The 20,337-nt window shown below is 46.1% G+C and overlaps 2 long non-coding RNA genes across 2 annotated transcripts in view; one reads left to right on the top strand and one right to left on the bottom strand.

Annotated features, from left to right (window-relative positions):
- Positions 1-370: 370 nt before the first annotated feature.
- LOC111750055 (uncharacterized) lies at positions 371-7,816 on the bottom strand. Its single transcript, XR_010317764.1, has 3 exons — positions 7,459-7,816; positions 1,987-2,107; positions 371-1,369 (listed from the first exon to the last, which is right to left on the bottom strand). It is a non-coding gene; the product is annotated as an uncharacterized LOC111750055 (long non-coding RNA).
- A 2,086-nt stretch (positions 7,817-9,902) lies between these two features.
- LOC111750054 (uncharacterized) overlaps positions 9,903-20,337 on the top strand; it is a 98,294-nt gene continuing 87,859 nt past the window's right edge. Inside the window, exon 1 of the long non-coding RNA XR_002785178.2 lies at positions 9,903-10,478. This is a non-coding gene — a long non-coding RNA (uncharacterized LOC111750054). The remainder of the gene's footprint in view (positions 10,479-20,337) is intronic.

Genomic DNA, 20,337 nt, shown 5'->3' with positions numbered 1-20,337 from the left:
CAGGGGTGGGGCTGGCATAGACAGGAGGAGGAAGGGAGCTGGGCAGCACCACGGGGATGAAGGAAGGAGAGTACACACACAGGCTCCCCTGGGCAGGAAGTAGAAAGGGAGATCACAAGAAGGGCAAGGAGGAAGAAGGAAATACCAGGGGGAGGGGAGACACAGGAAGAGATGGCCTGGATACTTTCTCCCTTCCACAGCCATCTGTTAATAAGCCATACCTAATGTCCAAAAAAAAAAAAAAAAATTTTTTTTTTTTAATGTCCTGGGATCCAGTGTCCACTGGCGCAGGACTACAGGGTGAGCCCATTCCCACCTCCTGTAAAAAAAAAAAAAAAGTAGTACTGTGCCAATTTCCCCACCTGCTAAATCTGCACTTGGTGGAACGTGTAGCCCCCCGTTGGTAGGTGGCCCCCCTTACTGGAAGATAGCCTCCTCTTGCTGGTTGGTGGCCCCCCTTGCTGGGATGTGAACCCCCTTCGTGGAAGATGCCCCGTCCCCGCCGATAGGGGTGTATCACCTTGACTGGGACGTGGCCTTGGCACACTTGGCCCCAGCTGGGTCCCACCCCATAGTTCCGCAGGGGGATCCTGTGGCTCCACCTACCCAGAGCTGAGCCCCTACCTAGGGTGAGGCCTGGCTGTGCAGCCTGATGGGCAGAAATGGCAGGCACCAATGGTAACCTCAGAAGTTTGCACAGGCTGAAACTAGAGAAGGAGAAAGGGCACACATGCATACTGTCCTTGGTGAGCATGTCTCAGGTGCTGAGATGCTGCCACCAGAGAAAAGTGCTGGATCCCCAGAACAGTGGTGACCCGAGGATGGCATGGGTGAAAAATGATAGAACATACACAGGAGGTCTTCAGCAGAATTCATCAAACCAGTCATGACTTGGCACCTAATGTGTGATGAGCCTTGTGTTCAGTGCCGGAAGCATCAGAGACCAGGCCCTGCTCCTGGTGTAGCCGATATCCAACACGGGAAGTAAACAAACAAAACCCCCCATTACCATTCCTTTATGAAGCCAAATCTGTGTTAGAAAGTAGGGGGTGAGGGCAGGTGGGGGACAACATGGCTGTTGGGGAAGGGCTTTCTGAAGGGGAACATGTGGAGGGGCTGGGGTGGAAAGAACTGGTAGAAAGTCCATTTCAGGCAGACCAGATCAAACCAGCTATCATCTAGCCTATTCCAACACAAGCTGTGTGTGTCAGAGGAGAACTGTGCTCCAATGGCTGATTTTTCAGAAATGGATTGTGAGCCCTTTCTTCTGAAGTGCCTCTGGATGGACTCACACCTCCAATTCTTCGGTCATCACCCGAGTACCTTGTGCCATCCAGAGACTCCATTCCAGGCAGAAGTGACATCTAGTCTGTAAAGAGCAAGTATAAGGACACCCATAAGATTATCTGCTCAGCACAATTAACCAACACCCCTATGCCATCTGCAATGAATGGGGCAGCAGTAAGGATGTAACCTAGCCCACTGGCTGAAGTTGACTGATATGAGGGTGGACATAACCCCAACTCTGACTCTACCTAATTGCCCTAACAGCAAACTTCTGATTAGGGTTGCTAAACTTGGCAAATAAAAATACAGGACGTCTAGTTAAATTTGAATTTCAGATAAACAGTGAAGAGTTTTTTTGTGTAAGTATAGCCCACACAGGAGTCTCTGGGTGGTGCAAACATTTAAGCACATGTCTACTATCCAAAAGGTCGGCAGTTGGAACCCACCCAGAGGCACTTCCCAAGACAGGCCTAGCAATCTGGTTCGGAAAGGTCACAGCCTTGAAAACCCTATGGTGCAGTTCTACTCTGCACGTATGGGGCCGTCAGGAGTCAGCATCGAATTGCCAGCAACTAACAACATTTTTTTTTTTTTTTTTTTAACAACATAGCCCATGCAATATTTGGGATATACTTAAAGTTAAAAAATGATACCTTGTTTATCTAAAACAACTGTCTGAATTTTATTTGGCAACCCTACCCTTGACCAAACTGGGCCCTCCAGTGAGAGTCTTCTGCAGAAGTAGTTAAAAGAGAACTGAGTCTGCTTCTCTCCAGAGACTGAAAGTGCAAGATGTTTTCTGCCAGTGAAGAAGGCCAATCTACCAAGGAAGAACAAAAAACGAAGGCAGTAGTCAGCACAAAGCAGAGACAAATGGAGCAACGGTGCTGGCATGACTTGAGGCCAGGTTCTAGTCCCTTCCCTTCCTACAGCTTGGTGATTCTGCTCTCAGGACGAAGGAGAACTTGCTGATCCCGCACTCCCAGCCCACCCCCACCCCAGCCACCACCTCCTGTAGACTATGAAGAAAGTTGGGGAACAATGAGAAGTGATATGAACAAAGTACAGTAAAGGCATATTAATTCATCATGTGCATTGGTAGTGGAAGTCAAACAAATGCACCCCGCACACGAAGGCCAGGGTTGCCATGTATATGGTACCAGGTCAAAGCCATATTACAAGAAGAAATACCATTTCTCACATACGTCAGACTGGGTGTTCTTCAAAAGGAAATTAACCCTCAGGATGGTGAATTATGATAGATTTTAGAAATTTAAGGAGAACACAAGCCAGAGTTGAAACACATACCTTCCTCCCATTCTGTCTACAGGGCCAGAAGTTCCCCTTTAAACCCAGCAGAAAAAACTCATTAATAGCTCATGGACATGTAAAGCTGCTGAAAGTTGCATGACAAAATATTTGCAACAAATAATAAACACTGGGTTCATATCCCATAAAGAGGTCTTAGAAGCAGTAAGAAAAACACTCTCAGTCCCCCACCCCCATGAAAAAAATGGGCAACAGAATATTTGCAAAAGAAATAAATATTTCCAACAAGTGGTGGCATAAAAAATAGTTCAACCTCGTTAATAATCAAAGACTACATACTAAACCATTGAAATGACCTTTTTAGATTATTAACAGGGCAAATTAAGGAGACAATTCTACTAAATGCTGTAGAGTATACGCTCTCCTGCACTAATGACAAATAACTCATGTACAAAGAACTTCTACAAATACAGGACAAAGAGCCCAATAGAGAAACCGGCAAAGGCTTTGAAAAAGCAGTTCACAGAAGAGACGCAAGCGGTTAAGACGACATGGATCTACGTATACATATAGATCCAACACCCGTCTGTCAGTTTGTTGTTTTTGGTGGCTTTTATGTTGCTATGCTGGAAGCTATGCCACTGATATTTTAAATACCAGCAGCGTCACCCATGGGGACAGGTTCAGCGGAGCTTCCTGAGTAACAGACTAGGAAGAAAGGCCTGGTGACCTGCTTCTGAAAATGAGTCGATGAAAACTGTATGGACTACAACAAAACATTGTCCAATACAATGCTGGGACATGAGCCCTACGTTGGGTCGTGAAGATGATTCGGGACCAGACAGTGTTTTATTCTGTTACACGTAAGGCTGACATGAATTGGAGCCACCTGAAGGCACCTAACAACAAGGACATAGACACAGAAATAGACCTATATAGAGTGCTGACCCCTACAATCACTGAAGGTCAATGCAAAACAAAATACCAATTCTCAGTCTAGAATGTCATAATATTGCTGGGAAGAGTTAGAGAGATAGCCATCTCACCGACTACGGGAAGGCGTAAACATTACTACAGCATTTCCAGACGGCACTTCAGCAATATCCTTTAAAAGCACCTGAAATCTCTAATATCTCTGTTTCTTTCTTGAAGATAGAAAACTGTTGTTTACCCTCCTCCTCCTAAAATTCCCAATTTTCACTGTCTCTAAGAAAACATGTTACTCCACGATTGTTTCTTCTCTAATTAAAAAAAATATTTTTTTTATTTTCTAACAAGGGGGTTATTTTCTTTGTTTTAATCAGTTCTATCTGTATTCCACCAGGGTTTCCAAAATACTGGTGGCATAGTGGTTAAGAGCTACGGCTGTTAACCAAAAATGTTGGCAGTTCGAATCTACCAGGTGCTCCTTGGAAACACTATGGGGCAGTTCTACTCTGTCCTATAGGGTCACTATGAGTTGGAATTAAATCGACTCAGCGGCAAAGGGTTTGGTTTAGTTTTTGTTTGTTTGTTTGTTTTAATCTCTATTCCAGGCAGTCTTAGATGAATTATCTCTCCGTTTTTAACATTCCCATTAAGAGTGTGGTGACCCGTGTAGACACAATATCGTTCTTTAAAAAAGAAAAAAAAAAGTTTAAATAATGAGGATTCTTAAGAAAGTAATTTCTCCAAAGATTGGGAAAATAGTGATTGTCTTCGGGTGGCTGTGAATCTCCTACATCCTGCGCACCCATGCAGCCTTGATAATACACAGCCCATTCCTCCTCTTCCTTCTCAGGAGTTTCCCCACTGCCCCTTCTGCTAAGCACTGCAAGCCCTCCTTCAAGCCTTCCTGCATTGCCAGGCAGGAGTCACTATGCCTGGAATCCTGCCCCAGCCCAGCCCATCAAGCTGTCTCCTACAATCACTCCAACAGCTCCTGAACCCCACCAAGCCCGACCAGCTGAGAGCAGAGGGAGTGTCTGTCAGCTACCCACCTGTTCTGGGCATGGCTTTCCCACCATGCACCGCAGCCCCCTCTATCCTCCTTCCCATTGATCTGATTGTAGCTAACAGCAGCGGCTCAAGGACATCCTGTCCACTAAATGGCTGCAGCGTCCTGCCTGTCCTCCTCTCTGCCTGTCTCTGTCCATGTTGGCAAGAGCCTGTGTTTTATAAACGTCTTTTGCTTGTAGCAGCGATGCTGGAAAGCCATGTAGTGGCTGCCTTTCATGGAGATGATCTCACAAAGGATCACCAAGGATCAAGGTTCCCTGGCTAGACACACTAGGCTTGCATTTAGGAGTCAAGTTTTCTGAGAGACTTGCTTGAATCTTTCTGTGCCTGTCTCAAGTGTCTTTGGAATACAGTGATTCTGACTTGAGCTGGCAGGGTCTGAACACTGGACTAATAATGTAACTGTAATGAAACCAGTGACTCGCTTTGTTTATTTTTTTATGTGGCTAAAAATACTGCTAGCGATGGAATCTAAATATTAGGGGCCACCTTCCCTTGATTGTATTGTCTTCTTCAGTGAAGCAGTGACACTTTAAAGGTACTGGATTCCACAAGATTAGGAATTTTGTGTTTAGGACTGCGGAACACCTACAGTTGGTAAAATGGGGGGAGGGGGGTCTTTTATCCTTTTCCAGGTTTTTTCTCTATCCACCATTAATATTAACTTCACACCCATTCTTCCCCTTCTTTTCTATAAAAGCCACTTGCTTTTATAGCCTTCTCTTAATATCAGAGCCATAGGACCTTGAGATCCCCTTCTGGTAAAGAGGAAAGCAAGTGTTTTTTAATTAAGGCAACCTGGGAGCACTAGAAGGACGCCTGGTGGTACAGTGGTTAAAGCCCTCAGCTCCTAACCAAAAGGTCAGCGGTTGGAACGCACCAGTCGCTCAGGGGGAAAGCTGTAGCAGTCTGCGGCCATAGAGATTTACAGCCTTGGAAACCATATGGGGCAGTCCTACTCTGTCCTATAGGGTCACTATGAGTTGGAATCCACTCAGTGGCAGTGGGTTTCGGAGCACTAGCTGACTACAGAACACAACAAAACCATCTTCAACTCCCAGGAGCTGCTCACTCCAATATTAAAAGTCAACGTAAAACAGGAGAAGACCAAGAATCACCCAATTTCTTCACTCATTTTATACTCAGGTTTTTTTTTTTTTTCCTAAAGCATTGTACAGATTTTTGTAAGCTACATTTTGAACCCTTTACAGTTTAAGGTGAGACATAAAGATACTTTGAATGTTTCATATAAATTATATGCTGTCACCAGTCGCGCTACTGACGGGGAAAGGATTCTTTTTCCTCGTCTGTAGGGAAACAAGAGAAAAGGAATGGGCTCAGGGTCCAAATCTCTGGTCCGTGCCTGTGATATTTTTCTGTTTTATACAGGCACCAACAAAAGTATCCTAAGATGACAAACAGTAACATACGATAAATTAGAGATGCTAGAAAATTGAAACACATTATGCTTTAGCGCCTCCGCCTTCTCATAAACCGGTGAGAATGAAACTCCCTTCTTCCTCTGTTTGCCTGCAGCCCGCTTGTTCACTCCCACCCACTGCATCGCGGGTCACCTGCACAGGCCTGAGAGGACAGACTGTAAAAGCAGGGAGGGGCCGCTGACTGCTGTGCCCTGCCTCCCTCCTCCTCCGGCCATCGGAGTGGTCCAAGGGCATCCTTGAGAGTGAGGAGCAAAGAGGAATGAATCTCCACTTGGTCACAAAGAGGGCCACGCAAACCCGCAGGTCTCAGTCTGGCTAGAGCCTTTGTCAGCATCAAGGTCTCTGCCTCTTCCTTTCCCGCCTCCGTCCACCCCCACCCCCCCTCGGCTCCCCAGACAACTCTCTACCCAAATCCAAAAGATCAGCAATAATTGATTTGGCTTCTGGCCCCTACCCTTCTGGTACAAAACCAACAGCCCAGTTCACCAGCTCTTTCCGCTTTGGCCCTGCCTTCCCTTAAAGCGAACCCTCGCGGCTGATTAAAATCGGTAATGGGCTGCTCCTGAAGGGAAGAGGTGCTATTTACTTCTGTCGAGTTCTGCTTGGAAGGTTTGAAGCTTCCTACCAGACACTTTCGTAGTAAACAGAAAAGTTACCCATATTGTCATGCTTGCCCTGACCTGCCAGCTAGTGAACGATAAATCTTAATTACAGTTAAATGCCAAGATCTGCAAAGGACGAGGCAGCACTAGTCAACTGTGAATTGGTCCCGACTCGGCTCGGGCTGGAGTGCAGCTCCAGGAATATAGAAATTAGTTTGCGATGTGTTTGCGCCGGCCCAATCAGTCGAGGCTGTTTCTTAAGAGCTCCGGTGGACGCACTGGCATTCATCCTAGTGCCATGTCACATGCAGGTGGCATCGGGGAAGTTTTCTTTTAAAGGGCTTTGGGCATCCTGCGTGGGTTCATAAGAAAGAACTATTTTCAAATATCTTGGCAGGTTTCCAAAGGAGCGCTCATTCTCATGACATCTGCTCCGTCCCTACTTGTTACCTTTGGGTTTGCTGGGGAACCGCTGAATAACCTTTTTGTTAGCAGTCTCCTCTCTGCGCCTCCAGAGCAGGGCTACTGGAGTGCCAGGCAGGCATCCATGCAGGGTTGGGTTTTCTTTTTTTTTCCCCCTGCTACTCTAGAGCTCCCGAGCTCCTCGATATTCAAGCATTTGCTTGTCATAATGCTAAATAAAGCCGCCCTGCTGTCCCCCTGCCTGGGTCCTCTTGACATATCGGCACCTCTATGCAAGAATTAGAAAAATAATTGCCGACATAACTCCGTTCAATGGCTTCGGGCTGTTCTATCAATTTTGCAACTGACAGGCGATCGGACGGAGATGGAACTCGGAAGAAAGAACGGAGTTTGGGCTGCTCGGCGCGCCGTCCTGAATCAATCTGCAATCTACTCACATTATTTTAGATGCAGGTCTTGTTGTCATTGGAGTCAATCATCTGCTGAATGCCCCTATCCGGCAGTTTTCTAAATAATAGGCAGACACCCACCGATTCCCCGGCCCTCTGAAGGAGCAAAAGGCAATGGCCGGCAGAGGACGAAAGGGTATTGCACTAACTACAAGGTGAATGTATAGGTGGGTAGGAGCGAAGTAGAAAAACCCTTTCCCAACAGAGCAGGGGAGAAGGGAAGAGGTTATACAATAGCTTCAGTTATTTTTGAAGAAAAATACAGGGGAGCATTGCACGATACTTATACGGCCTTTTAAATTTCACTCGGGCTCGACTCCCGGAAGAGACCCCCTTTCTGGCCAGCGGCGCGCGCTCCCGCGTGCGCGCTCCGCGCCCCGGCTCCCCCCGGTCCTCCCACCCCCGCACGCCCTGGGCTCTTCCCAGCTCTCGCAGGGCCCCATCCTGTCACCAGCAGTCCTGCTTCCTGTTTGTGTTGCTGCTTTGTTGCTTCCTGGCGGTTACTCCGAGCCTGCCCTTCTGCCGCGCCTCCACCCTGGGGACTGGCTCTCTTCCCAGCTCTCTCTGGTGCTGGCAAATCAGTCTCTGCCCAGCTTCGGCCGCAGGTTTTTAAAGGGTCGGCCTTGGTACTGGCTTCCTTGCCTGCTGAGCGCGCCCTTGGCTGAGGCTGGCCTTCCCACGTGCTCGAGCTCTCTGCCACCTTTTACCCCTAGAGCTGCTTCAAAGCGCTTTTGCATTTGCTGCCTCACCTGGGTTCCTGCATTCCTTTGAGGAGGCAGGGGATTGAAGTGGCCCTGGGGGAGAGCGAGAGGAGCACCCAGTCTGCGCAGGCTGCATAAAGGAGCACCCAGTACCATTAATAACACCCACCGTGAGTCTAGGCTCTACTGTGTGCCAAGCACTTTACATACCCTATTGCGCTCAATCCACACAAACCCCTTGTCAGATAGGGATTAAAAACCACTTACGGTGGAGTCCTTTCCGACTCATGGTGGCCCCAGGTGTGTAGAGCAGAACTGTGCTCCATAGCTTTTGGATGACTGATTTTTCGGAAGTAGCCATTTTTTTCTCCAGGCCTCTCTTCTAAGGTGCCCCTGGGTGGACTTGACCTCCAACCTTTCTGTTAGCAGCCAAGCGTGTTAGCTGTTTGCACCTCCTAGGGACTCCCAGGTGGGGACTGTAGCCTTAAGTCATGGAAATTTACCAGAGTCAGGCTGCTGGTAAATACAGGGCAAGGTCTCTGCGACCACCGCCCACCCGTTTGACTCAATTCTCTCTCTCCAGCACCAGGGAACTTCCCCTATTTCTCTTCACTTTGTCCAGGTCTCTGCTCAGAAGGCCTCCTCTCAGACCAGCCTTCTTTAAATAGACTGCTCTGTCTAAAACAGCTCCCTGTCAACCTCTGTCCCCTCACCCATCGTTACTTTCTTTGGATCATTTATCACTACCTGAAATTGTATGTATTTACTTGTGTGGCAGTTTACAGTGTGTGTGAGGTCAGGGGTTTTGGCTGTTTGACTCACTGTTGTATCCTCCTGGAACATGGCAGGGACTTAAATATTTGTTGACTGAATGAATGAACGAGGCTGCATTTCCTTCAACAGCTTGAAGCTAAAACAGTCATAATGTTTGGTCAGGTTGCCAGAAATGACAAGTAACAATCACTCCTAGAGACGGAAAACTCAGGTACAAGACTGATTGATTCAGGATCCTACCATAAACTGCTGGTAGATCTAGGGCTAAGCCACCAAATTCTGTGACGAACAGAAGGAGCTATTGCCAGTTATCCTCGTAGTACCTTCCTGTGCCCTGAGAATTCTGGCTGGGAGCCATTTTGTCAAACTTCTTGAAGTTTTCTTCCTGCATACTACAGCATTCTTACCCAACCACCAAACCTTCGATGGCTCCCAAGAAGCAAAAATCAGCAAGTGGCCTAGTTGACCCCTCTGTCTTTCAGATAAACCAGGGACAACCCTTACTGCAATCTCTCTAGCTCCTCTCCAGATCCACGCTTTTTTTTTAACGTCTCGAGAAGATAATTCTGTGTTCACCTTGATCCTTTCAAAAAAATTGAGGGGTCGGGGAGTGGGGGCAGACTTCCACTGTGATTCCTGACCCTCTCCTCCCTCTCACTATCCCTCAGAGGCTGGGATCTGGAGGTAGAGCTGAACTCCCTGAGCAGCCAGAGCCTAAAGCAATCAGTGCGAAGTCTTAGAAGTAAAAAACGGGGAGCCCAGGCCTGAGAGAGGGGAAACTACTATAAGAATCTGAGCCGGGGCCCCTTTTTCTTTGGCTGGAGTCTTCCTTTCCTTATGCAACTTACCCCATCTCTCTCTGCCTACTAGCCAATGAAAAGGGTAACCCCTGGCTGCTTAAGGCATCCCCCTTAGTCACTGTTTACTCCCTACCCACCTAGCCCATGCTGCTTGCTCTCCGCCCACCCAGCATGATGTGTCCGGCATGGAATCAAGAGTCCCCAGCGCTCCACATTCCCAAGAAAATGCCAGGAACCCCCAAACCTCCTTCCCCCATCACACAAGATGGGGTTGGCAGCTGATCAGGCCCCAATAATTTTATAGTGGAATAAGCTCTTTGAATGTGTATGTTCTTATTTTTACAGAGATATTATAAATGCTCATATCCAACATCTTACATCGATACAGTTTTGTATTTTCATATAAATATGCTGACATTATAAAAAAGACTGCTCACACTTAGAAGAGCCAAGAGGAAATGCTTGGTCAGGACCCCCCTCTCGGCTCCTCCAGAGCAGGCCTTCACTGGAGCAAGTCCCGCTAAAGGCTACTCAAGTGCAGCAGAGTCCAGTCAGAGACCTGTTTCTTCTTGGCCCTTTAAGTTTTTCCCTCTGAGCTGCAGGAGGGCCAGCGAGGAAGGGAAGACACGTATTTGCAACTCAAACCTTGGGTTCTGCTTTTGGGCCCTGGAAGGAGACTGTGTGTACAAGTCAGAAGTGAAACAGCAGATTCGACCGTCCAGACCAGACCAAGGTACGTGACCCAGCTCCCTCCCTTCTTTCTTCCTTCTTCATCGCCTTTTTTTTTTTTTGCATGTGTGGTCCTTTTAGTGAGGAAAACTAAATAGGGATAAACCCAAAAAGCATTTTCACTCTAAGCTGAATGGTTTCACTCTTCCAACCATCACGGTGGCCCACACGGAGGCAACTCAAGGAGACTTTATTGCAGGTGGTGGTGTAGGAGGCTATAAAATGTGTGAGCCACAGTTTTCCACTTCAAGAAGATTATCTGTTTTAGATTAGAGTAGAATACAGAAACTAGAATACATGTTCAAGTGGATTGATCGGAGGCACCACAGGGCTTTGAAGGTTCAAAGGAAAGGAGAAATCACAGCTGACAGATTGTGAATCAGGAAAGACTTCATGGCAGAAGTGGTTTTTGAGATAAATCTTGACAGAGTGGCAAGATTTCAATAAGCAAAGATGGTGGGAAGGAAAAATGTCCCCATGCAGGGAGTGACAAAGGCATTTCCACAGAGAGCAGGAAGTGTGAAGGGTGAGGGGAGGGTGAGGTGTAAATATGTCAAGGACTTGCGGAAGATGAGGCTGCAAAAGAATTAGGGGCAGAGTGCCAGTCAAAGGCATTTGTATTTACTTTAAAAGGGAAAGGGGAATGGGTGGTCCATGCCCACAATGAAATACCACTCAGCAAGAAAAAATAAGATTTTTTACATGATTCGATTTCAACCATGATAAATTCAACTCTAGAAACTGATGTTTGATTCCATTAGCAGAAAATTTTAAGTTATGTTTGGGCAACTTGATTATCTGAATCTTCTCTTACAACTGTACATCTTATTTTGAAAGGTAAATATAGATCGATAGATCGAAGCGTATCTGACAAAATTTAACTTCCAAATTGAGATGTGCTATAACCTTGAAACACACACGGAATTCTGAAGCTCAGGGCAAAGAAAAATATATAATATATGTAAAATATCTTATTCATCATTCTGATTGGGGTACATTTTGAAAGGGTAATATTTTTGGATGTCTTGGGTTAAGTAAAAACGTTATGAAAATGAAATACGAAAAAAGGCGGCGGGGGGAGGGAGGGCAGTGTTGGATATTTTTGAGCCAGCTGGTCAAGTAATTACAGATGGACTAAAATAGTAATAATAATGATAATAGCCTTGAGGAAATTTGTAAGGCAGATTGCAAGGGGGAGAGACTAGAGACTAAAAAGTCTGTTGGAAGAATTGTTAATGGAGAAGTCAGAAACGGGATGAGTCAGCAGCCAGGAGATATGTGCCCTACACCCCAGGCATGGTTCAGAAGGGGGTTCCCTGCTCTTAGGGATGTTCCTACAGGGCTCACACCAACCCTTAATCATCCTCCAAATACTTCTTGGCCAGGAAAGTTCTGGGTTCTTTAGGGAGGGCGTAGTTACTGTGAAGGTTAAAGGTCATCTTGAAGGGCCCTGGACCAAACCTGACCCAGGGTGTGGCTTGGAGGAACAAGGTCTGTTATTGCATCTTGGGCTGGAATTTACCGTTGGAAGTGCAGTCTTTGTCACTGGCACAAGGAGAACTATTTTTGCATTTGATGACATTTTCAAAATGGTGTGAAAAAACCTTGACGTTTTTATTAGAAAATCTATAAAGCCCAAACAAATGGTTTTATGCTGCTTTGCCTCATTCTTCAGAGGTTCAGGGGCAGTACATCGTCCCTCCCACTTCTGCCTGCCCTCCCACTCCCCTTGAACCCATCAGCAGTGACATCTTACCTTAGTGTCCTTTGCCTCTCAACTTTTACCCCTTAAATCAACTGCCATCATTCCATTTTCACTGGCTCCCCTCCTGAAAGCCTAAGCAATGTCGTCGGCTCCTTCCAGAAACTCTTTCCTTTGCCTCTCATGACACTGAGTTACAGCAGCTTGACCTGCCTTCTCTTCAGTAGAGGTGGGACTCTCTCTCTGGCCTCCCTGACATTTATTTTAACTTTCAATTTGAACCAAATAATTAGATTCAGAGCAAATAAATGAATGGTTTCTGTCCTGGAAAAAAATGGCAAGTTCCTTTCTTAGATGGATATTTTGAATAAAGATCTCATCTATTGCAAATTTCAAGTTAGGTAACCTATCCCTTTCTTGAAATATAGCATTTCTTCAAGGTCAACTCCAGCCCGTCCACACCTACTCCATCTCTCTCATTATACAACTTCCGACCTACCCCTTTGGTGGCGCTAGAACAAACTTGTGTTTGGCCTTCTCCCACCTGCTGACCCTCTCCCTTCCCTGCCACCCTTGCATCTGCACGAAAGCTGGCACTTTAAGCCCTCACAGCATGAGTATCGCTTCACATCCGTTATGCTCTGTCATTCTTTTTGCCATTTCTGAATGAATCTGATGCCTCTGCCAACGTCCTCACTGTTTCATTCTTTCTTAGTTCTCTGCCTAGCTGCTTCTTGCTTACTTTGATCCAACATCTTTCTTTCCTATATTTTCTGTTTTATGTTCATTTATTTATTTATTTGGAGTCCACGGAGAGTACAAACTGTTAACACACTTGCTGCTGACCAATAGGTTGGAGGTTTGACCCAGGGGTACCTCAAAAGAAAAGTCTGGCAATCTTCTTCCTAAAAATCAGCCATTAAAAACCCTGTGGAGCTTCACTGTAGCCCTATCCACAATAGCCAAAAGGAAAAAACAACCTAAATGGCCACCAACAGATGACTGGATAAACAAAATGTGGTACACACATACACTGGACTGTTGTTACTCAGCCATAAAGAGAAATGATACATGCCACAACTTGGATGGACATTATGGAAAACATTATGCTGAAGGAAATAAGTCAACTCAAAAGCACAAATACTGTTATGATCTCACTTACATGAAACAGACAAGTATATAGAAAGCAAAGCTTATTAGGGGTTGGCTACCAGGGTTGGGAGGGAGGGAAGAAGAGAAAGTTATTGCTTAGTAGGCATTGAGTTTCTGTTAATAATGGTGGAATAATTCGGGAAAGGATAGTGGTAATGGTTGCACAACATGAAGAATATAATCAATGTCACTGAATTTTACGTGTAAAACATGTTGAATTGCCAAATGTTTTGTTTGTTTTAGAAAAATGAAAACAAACACTATGGAGCACCGTTCTATTCTGATACACATGGGGTTGCCATCCATGAGTCAGAATCAACTCAACGGCAACTGATTTATTTATTTATTCAACCAAATTTGTTGGGTAGTCCAACAGTTGGCCAAGTCATGTGTTGGCATGGGTTTTTTGGGTTTCAGGGTTTTAATGTTTTCATTTAATTCTCACAATATCCTTGTGAGGTGAGTATAGTAGAGATTACCACTGGCCCCATTTTACAGATGATGCAATGAGGCTCAAGGGGGGAAATCACTCCCCACGACTCCCCAGCTCAGAAAGGGCAGAGGCGAGGTGCAAGGTCTTCTGACTCCAAATCACAACGCCTTTCTACCACACCCCGCTGATTCACTTCCTCATCGGCTGCTATTCTGCGTTCTCATTTCTGATTTCTGGCTTCTCATATCTCTCGTCAGGCCTCTGCCTGGCTCCACTCCACCCACATGGCTTCCGTGCCCTCTGCCCATGTTCCTTTTTCACAGTCGCTGCCAACCAGTAGCATTGCACATGAAGCTAAGGGGGGAGGAGGCAAGTCAACTAGAAGAAGAGTGCCATCTCAGAGCTAAACACCCTGGTTTGGCTATAAGCCACCTTTAGAATTGGATTTTGATCAGAGTTGCTGGGATCCTTGTTCCCCTATCCTGCTCTCTCCCCCACCTCCATCCCATCCATGCCCATCATACTGCATGACATTGGCAGCTAGGCTGCCTGTGTGCCCAAACCACCATAGGCTGTGACATCTTGGAGGATCATCTGTACTTTTTTTTTTTCTTTCATCCTCGGTGTGTTTTGTAGCACTCCCTGGGGCAGATAGACACTGAAAAGAAGAAAAACACCCAGCCGGCAGAGCCTCTGGCCACACAAGCACATTTACCTGTGCCAACACCACGAGAAACAGCTGACAAACCTGCATTACAGGTGAAGGAAAAAGCTACTGAAAAAAAAAAAAAAGACTGCTTTACACTGGTTTTTTTCTATTAAAACAGAGACTTTGGGGGCCATATCTCCAGATTCCCTCCAAAACCCAGGAACAAATCCAAGTAGTGGGAAATGAAATGTCACTCTGAAGCACACAAATCTGCCGGAGGCCGGGGACAGGAAATGGAATTCCTAAGGTACCTCAGGCCAGCAGGCAGGCCCACAGACCCACTGAGGAGAAGGGAGGCTGCCTCGCCAGCATCACTGCAGGCTCGTCACCCTCAGCGCAGCACTCATGTCTCCAGGTGTACCTTATGTCAGATACTCCAGAGCTACATCAGGTCCTGGAGTCAAAGTCACACAAGTTCATGGAACCAGGCAGAGGGGGTTTAAGCTTGAAGACAATACTGGGATAGACAGGAAGGAGGTATGTAGGTAGAGGCCAGCTCGCCAGCCCTCCCAGCATGGATGCCATGCCCCATCTCTCCCCCTTCTCTCAAACCTCTGACAACCAGCGGCTTTGGTACTGTTAGCAGACTAGGTCTGGCCCCTTTCTCCTCACTTCTACTGCCTTCTGTCTTAGTTACCTAGGGCTGCTATATCACAAACACTGCAAATGAGTGGCTTTAAAGAACAGAAATTTATTTTCTCAGAGTTCTGGAGGCTAAGACTTCAAATCAGGGTCTCAGTGGTATTGATTCCTTCCTTGTAGGTTGGACGTTCCTTGGTCCCTTGGCATTCCTTGGTTTGAAGATGATCCTCACATTGCATTTGTCTTCTGCCACGTGTGTCTCCATGTCCATTCTGTTCTTTTTATAACTCAGATGTGATTAGATTTAGAAACCACTCTACTCAGATATGATATAATTAGCATAACAAAGAAAACACCATTTCCAAACAAGATAACATTTAACCTCATTAACCCATTGCCATCAAGTCAATTCCCACTCACAGCAACCCTATGGATCACATTTAGAAGTATCCGAACCAAACCCATTGTCGTCAAGTCAATTTTGACTCATAGTGACCCTATAGGACAGAGTAGAACTGCCCCATAGGGTTTCCAAAGCTGTAATCTTTATGGAAGCTTACCACCACATCCTTCTCCCGCAGAACAGCTGCTGAGTTCGAACCACCAAACTTTTGGTTAGCAGCCAAACGCTCAACCACTGAGGCACCTGGGTTCCTCCTTTAGAGGTATAGGGGCCAGGATTCCAATACATATTTGGGGTGTTGTTGTTGTTGTTAGGGGCCATCTAGTTGGTTCTGACTCAGGACCCTGTGTACAACAGAATGAAATACTACCCAGTCCTTCACCGTCCTCACAATCATTGCAGCCACTGTTTCAATCCATCACATTGAGGGTCTTCCTCTTCTTTGCTGACCCTCCACTTTACCAAGCATGATGTTCTTCTCCAGGGACTGGTCCCTCCTGATAACATGTCCAAAGTATGTGAGACATAGTCTTGCCATCCTTTCTTCCAAGGAGCATTCTGGCTGTTCTTCTTCAAGACAGATTTGTTCACTCTTCACCAACACCATAATTCACTGATGTCAATTCTTCTTCGGTCTTCCTTAGTCATTGTCCATCTTTCACGTGCATATGAGGGTACACAATTCAATCCATCGCACCCTCCCTGAGAGAGCACTCAACTAGGAGCCCATTACATGGCTCTTTTCTTATGGGAGACCATGGGCAAGTCATAAACTCTCAGTGTCTCAGTTCTTCTAAAAAATAGGAAGATGATACTTCCTTCCAAGCTGCTCCCACCCTTCCCAGCATCCTCCATACACACACTCACCCAGAGGCACCTCAAGGGCCAGTGAAGATCCTGAGAGTGCTGTGGACTCTTTCAGATGAATGCCACAGGAATTTCAGAGCATCTTTTGACACTGGTCACCTGGCTATTTAAGGAAACTCCATACTGTTTTGAAGATAAAGCCTTAGGCTTGAGTAATGGTGGTAGTCCTGACTTTCCTTGGTGATTCAGCTGCCATGGAGGGTAGGGGGTGCCTCAGCCCAGGCCAGGCTGGACATTGCCCATGGCTATTATAAACCATTCTCTTTTCAGACTCCCAGACAAGCAGCTGGGGGGTGGTTCCTGATAGCAGAATGAGAATGTTTACAACAGGTAGAGGTTGAAAAAACTTGTAGTCTCCACCCCCCTTCCATGGTTTGATTTTATTCTAATCAGCATAGATTTAACAAATGTGTGTACATATGTATGTACATATACATACATATATACCCGCACACAAACATCACACATCTCACACACACAAACATGGGGATATTGGGGGCATCGGTCATTCAGTCACTGAATTCTCACCATCCATGAGGGAGACCCGGGTTCAATTTCCAACCACTGCATCACATGCACAGTGGGGGTGTGTATGTTGCTGGGATGCTGAACAAGTTTCAGCGAAGCTTCCAGACTAAGATCAACTAAGAAGAAAGGTCTGGTGATCTAGTTCCAAAAAATCAGGCAATCACAACGACCCAATCCAAAACCAACTATAGGGATGGTGCAGGACCGGGCAGCGTTTTGTTCCCTTGGACTTGGGGTCATCAAGAGTCGGCCAACTCGATAGCTGCTAACAGCAACAGCATACACACACACACACACACACACATACAAACACTTTTTGCTTGTTTATCTGTTCTGAGCACGTGCCCCAAATGCTGAGCCTCTGTTGTACCACAGACCCGCGTTTTAGACAAGTGTGTCCTACAGTAGCTTCTTAGATGCGGCTGCTCCTAGGATGCATCTGCCCACTCTTGCAAAGCTCTTTGAGGGTTTCTCATCTTTAGAATTCCCTGAGTTTCTAGCTCCTTCTTTCCTTGCAAGCCATCTGGCCTCTCTGCACTGCAGCTGTACTCCACCCTTTGCCTGACACACACACTTGAGCCTTTGACATCCCCCACCTGAAGCAAATCCATCCATCAAGAATTTCCAAAATTGCAACCAGGAATATTTTTTTCTGAAATCTTGCATGGAATTTTCCCTCTTGAGCCTCCATTAGGATTCATGCTTAATTTTTTCTCTTCTTCATAATTTATACTAGTGAAATAGACATTGCTGTGCACAGGAGACAGAAAAGTGTCTACCTTCATTTAATCACCTCGCCCAATTAGCTGAGGCCTCATGCCTCAGTTGCATGCCTCTTGAATGGTTCTAACTGTCATTAAACACGAGAGCAGCGAAGGTCAGAATGCGGAGGCTTTAGAGAGTAAGAGGTTGCAGGCGACTGCACAGAGAGCGTGAAAGCTTCTGTTGGCCTGTCTCCAAAAGAAAGGGTAGGTGCCAACTAGCAAGTCCTTGCTCACAGTCATTAACCCTGGCTAGAGGGACATTTGAATGACAGGGAGCCACCACAGTGCTACTCAAAGGAACGCATAATTGCTGACATCATTGGAAGGATGCAGGAACCTGGAAACAAGAAGAGAGAAGAGATAGTCACAGCCCAGTACTAGTAGCTGCCACTGTTCTGACCGGTGAAGGAAGTGGCCACAGGGGTAGAATTTCCTACCAACAGGGAGCTTTTCGCTTATCTTTGGAACCACGTAGCTCTTTCTCCCTCTTTCTTCATTTTTGTTATTATTGTTACTGTTCCTGTTCGCTTGCCTTTGTTTTAAATGAAGAAATGCTGAAAAGCCTATTTTATAAAGATACCTCAAGCAACCCAAATGGCTCAGGACAGATTTTCCTCCATTCGTAAGGTGACACTGCCAGCTTGTGCTCCAGTGACAAGGGGCATCTGATCAGTAAAAGCTGAATCTAGACAACAGAGATGATGTCCTAAAGCCCCTAACAACATGTCACCTAAAAGCCTGTGGGTGGTGCAGACTGTTAAGTGCTCGACGGCTAAGCGGAAGGTTGGAGGCTCTAGTCCACCGAGGGGTGCCTCAGAAGAAAGGCCTGTTGATCCGCTTCTGAAAAATCAGCCATTGAAAACCTTACGGGACACAGTTCTACTCTGACTCATGTGGGGTCACCGTGAGTTGGAGTCATTCCATAGCAACTCGGTAAGGGGACTTACCAAGGTGATTGTGTTCAAAAATCAATTTCTCTGTTCATTAGCATTGAGGCCAAAAAAAAAAAAAAAGTAGCTATCTCTACACTCATTTCCCCCTTGCCGTTGGTGGGTCACCAGATAGAGAATGTAAGAGGCTTCCACACTGAAACAGATGAAAATGCTAAGTCAGAGTAGCAGGTCGATCCCCCTCCACCCACAAGATGTCTTAGCAAGACAAAGTGCAGCTACAGGCATCAACATATTTAACTAGCTTCTATCAAGTGCCTGCTCTATGCCAAGTTTTAACTTATAGTTTCTCCTTCAACCTTCTCAGCAGCCTGCATATTTAGTTTAGAAGCGAGAAAACAGAGGCTTAGTGATGGAAAGTAACTTGGCAGAATCACAAAATTATCACTTGGCAGCGCAGAAATAGAAACAGCTCTTCTGACTTTGATTTCAGTGGCCTTGACAAGGAGAGGGGGTTTCCCAGTCCCCTAAAGAAAGGAGACTCACTGGACTAAAATTTCCCTTTCCCATAGATGAGAAGGCATCCCCTTAAATCCGCCACCCTGCCATAGCTCTAAAGAAACTATCGATCAGGAGATCAGAGGGGCAGTGCTGGCCACTGGAGGATGGGGTTGAAACGCCTCCTACCACCTGGGAGGGGAAACCCTTCCACTAGATGTCCCGGTGTAGTGAGGCACCCAAAGGAGCCAACTACTGAGCAGGGATCACAATCAGGTCTTCCTCCAGTGCTTTACTTGGATTAAACCAGCTAATCCTCACCACAGTAGAATGAGCTCAGGGCCAATATCACTCCCAGTTTGTAGATGAGAAGCCCAAGGCACAGAGGTGAAGTAATTCACTCAGGGTATCCAGTCAGCAAGGAGCACAACACAGTAGGAAATCAGACAGGCACAAGGACTTTCCCTATCTCATGAAACCACTTCCGGAGTGAGGGTCCTTGAGCAGAATTCTATGCTTAAACATTAGATAAATAAATAAATAAGGTGATTCCAAACTGACAATACATAAACTAATGGGAAAAGATTCTGTAGTTTGGGGAGACACTGAAAATCTCTCTTCCAAGGTCACTGAGGAGCTAAAAAAAATAAAAAGCCGTGCTAAGAGTTTCCCTCACCCCCACTACCACTTATTAGTGACAATAGTGATCTTTACATCAAAATTAATGGAAATTGCATGGAGATTTCCAAATATTTGTGGTCTTTCTATCTATTCACGACACCATTATGCAGTAGATAAGAAGGCAGTTTTTTACTGCTCACTCTTCCTTCCTTCGTCCTTTACAGTGAAAATGCAGTTCAATGAAGCAAATTACTATCTCAAAATCCAGGCATGATGCGTGTCTTAGGCTGGGTTCTCTAAAGAAGCAAAACCAGTGAAGCATATAGATACACAGAGAGAGAAGGGGAGAGAGAGCGGTTTTTCTCAAGGAAATGGCTCACACAGTTGTAAAGGCTGGCAAGTCTCAAGTCTGTGGGTGAGGCATCAGGCTGAAGGCTTGTCCTGACTCACGTAGCTGCAGGACTATAGTCATGCAGGAGCTGATGAACCCAAAATCGGCAAGCCAGACGGTAGGCTGCTGGCTCATGGGCTGCAGAGGCTGATGAATCCCAAGATCGGCAGGCAATACCACAGGCTGCTGGCTCAAGTCCCAAGAACCGGAGGTCAGGTGATGACCAGCTGAGTGCAAGATCCAGAGCAAGGAAAAGCCAGCAAGTTTTGCCAGAAAGCCCATATATATTGGATGCAGGCCACACCTCTGAGGAAACACCCCTT

The sequence above is a fragment of the Loxodonta africana genome, chromosome 14 (genome assembly GCF_030014295.1).
Source record: "Loxodonta africana isolate mLoxAfr1 chromosome 14, mLoxAfr1.hap2, whole genome shotgun sequence".
Classification (NCBI taxonomy): Eukaryota; Metazoa; Chordata; class Mammalia; order Proboscidea; family Elephantidae; genus Loxodonta; species Loxodonta africana.
The sequence above is the reverse complement of the archived record's forward strand: the minus strand, read 5'-3'. Positions and strand labels throughout refer to the sequence as shown.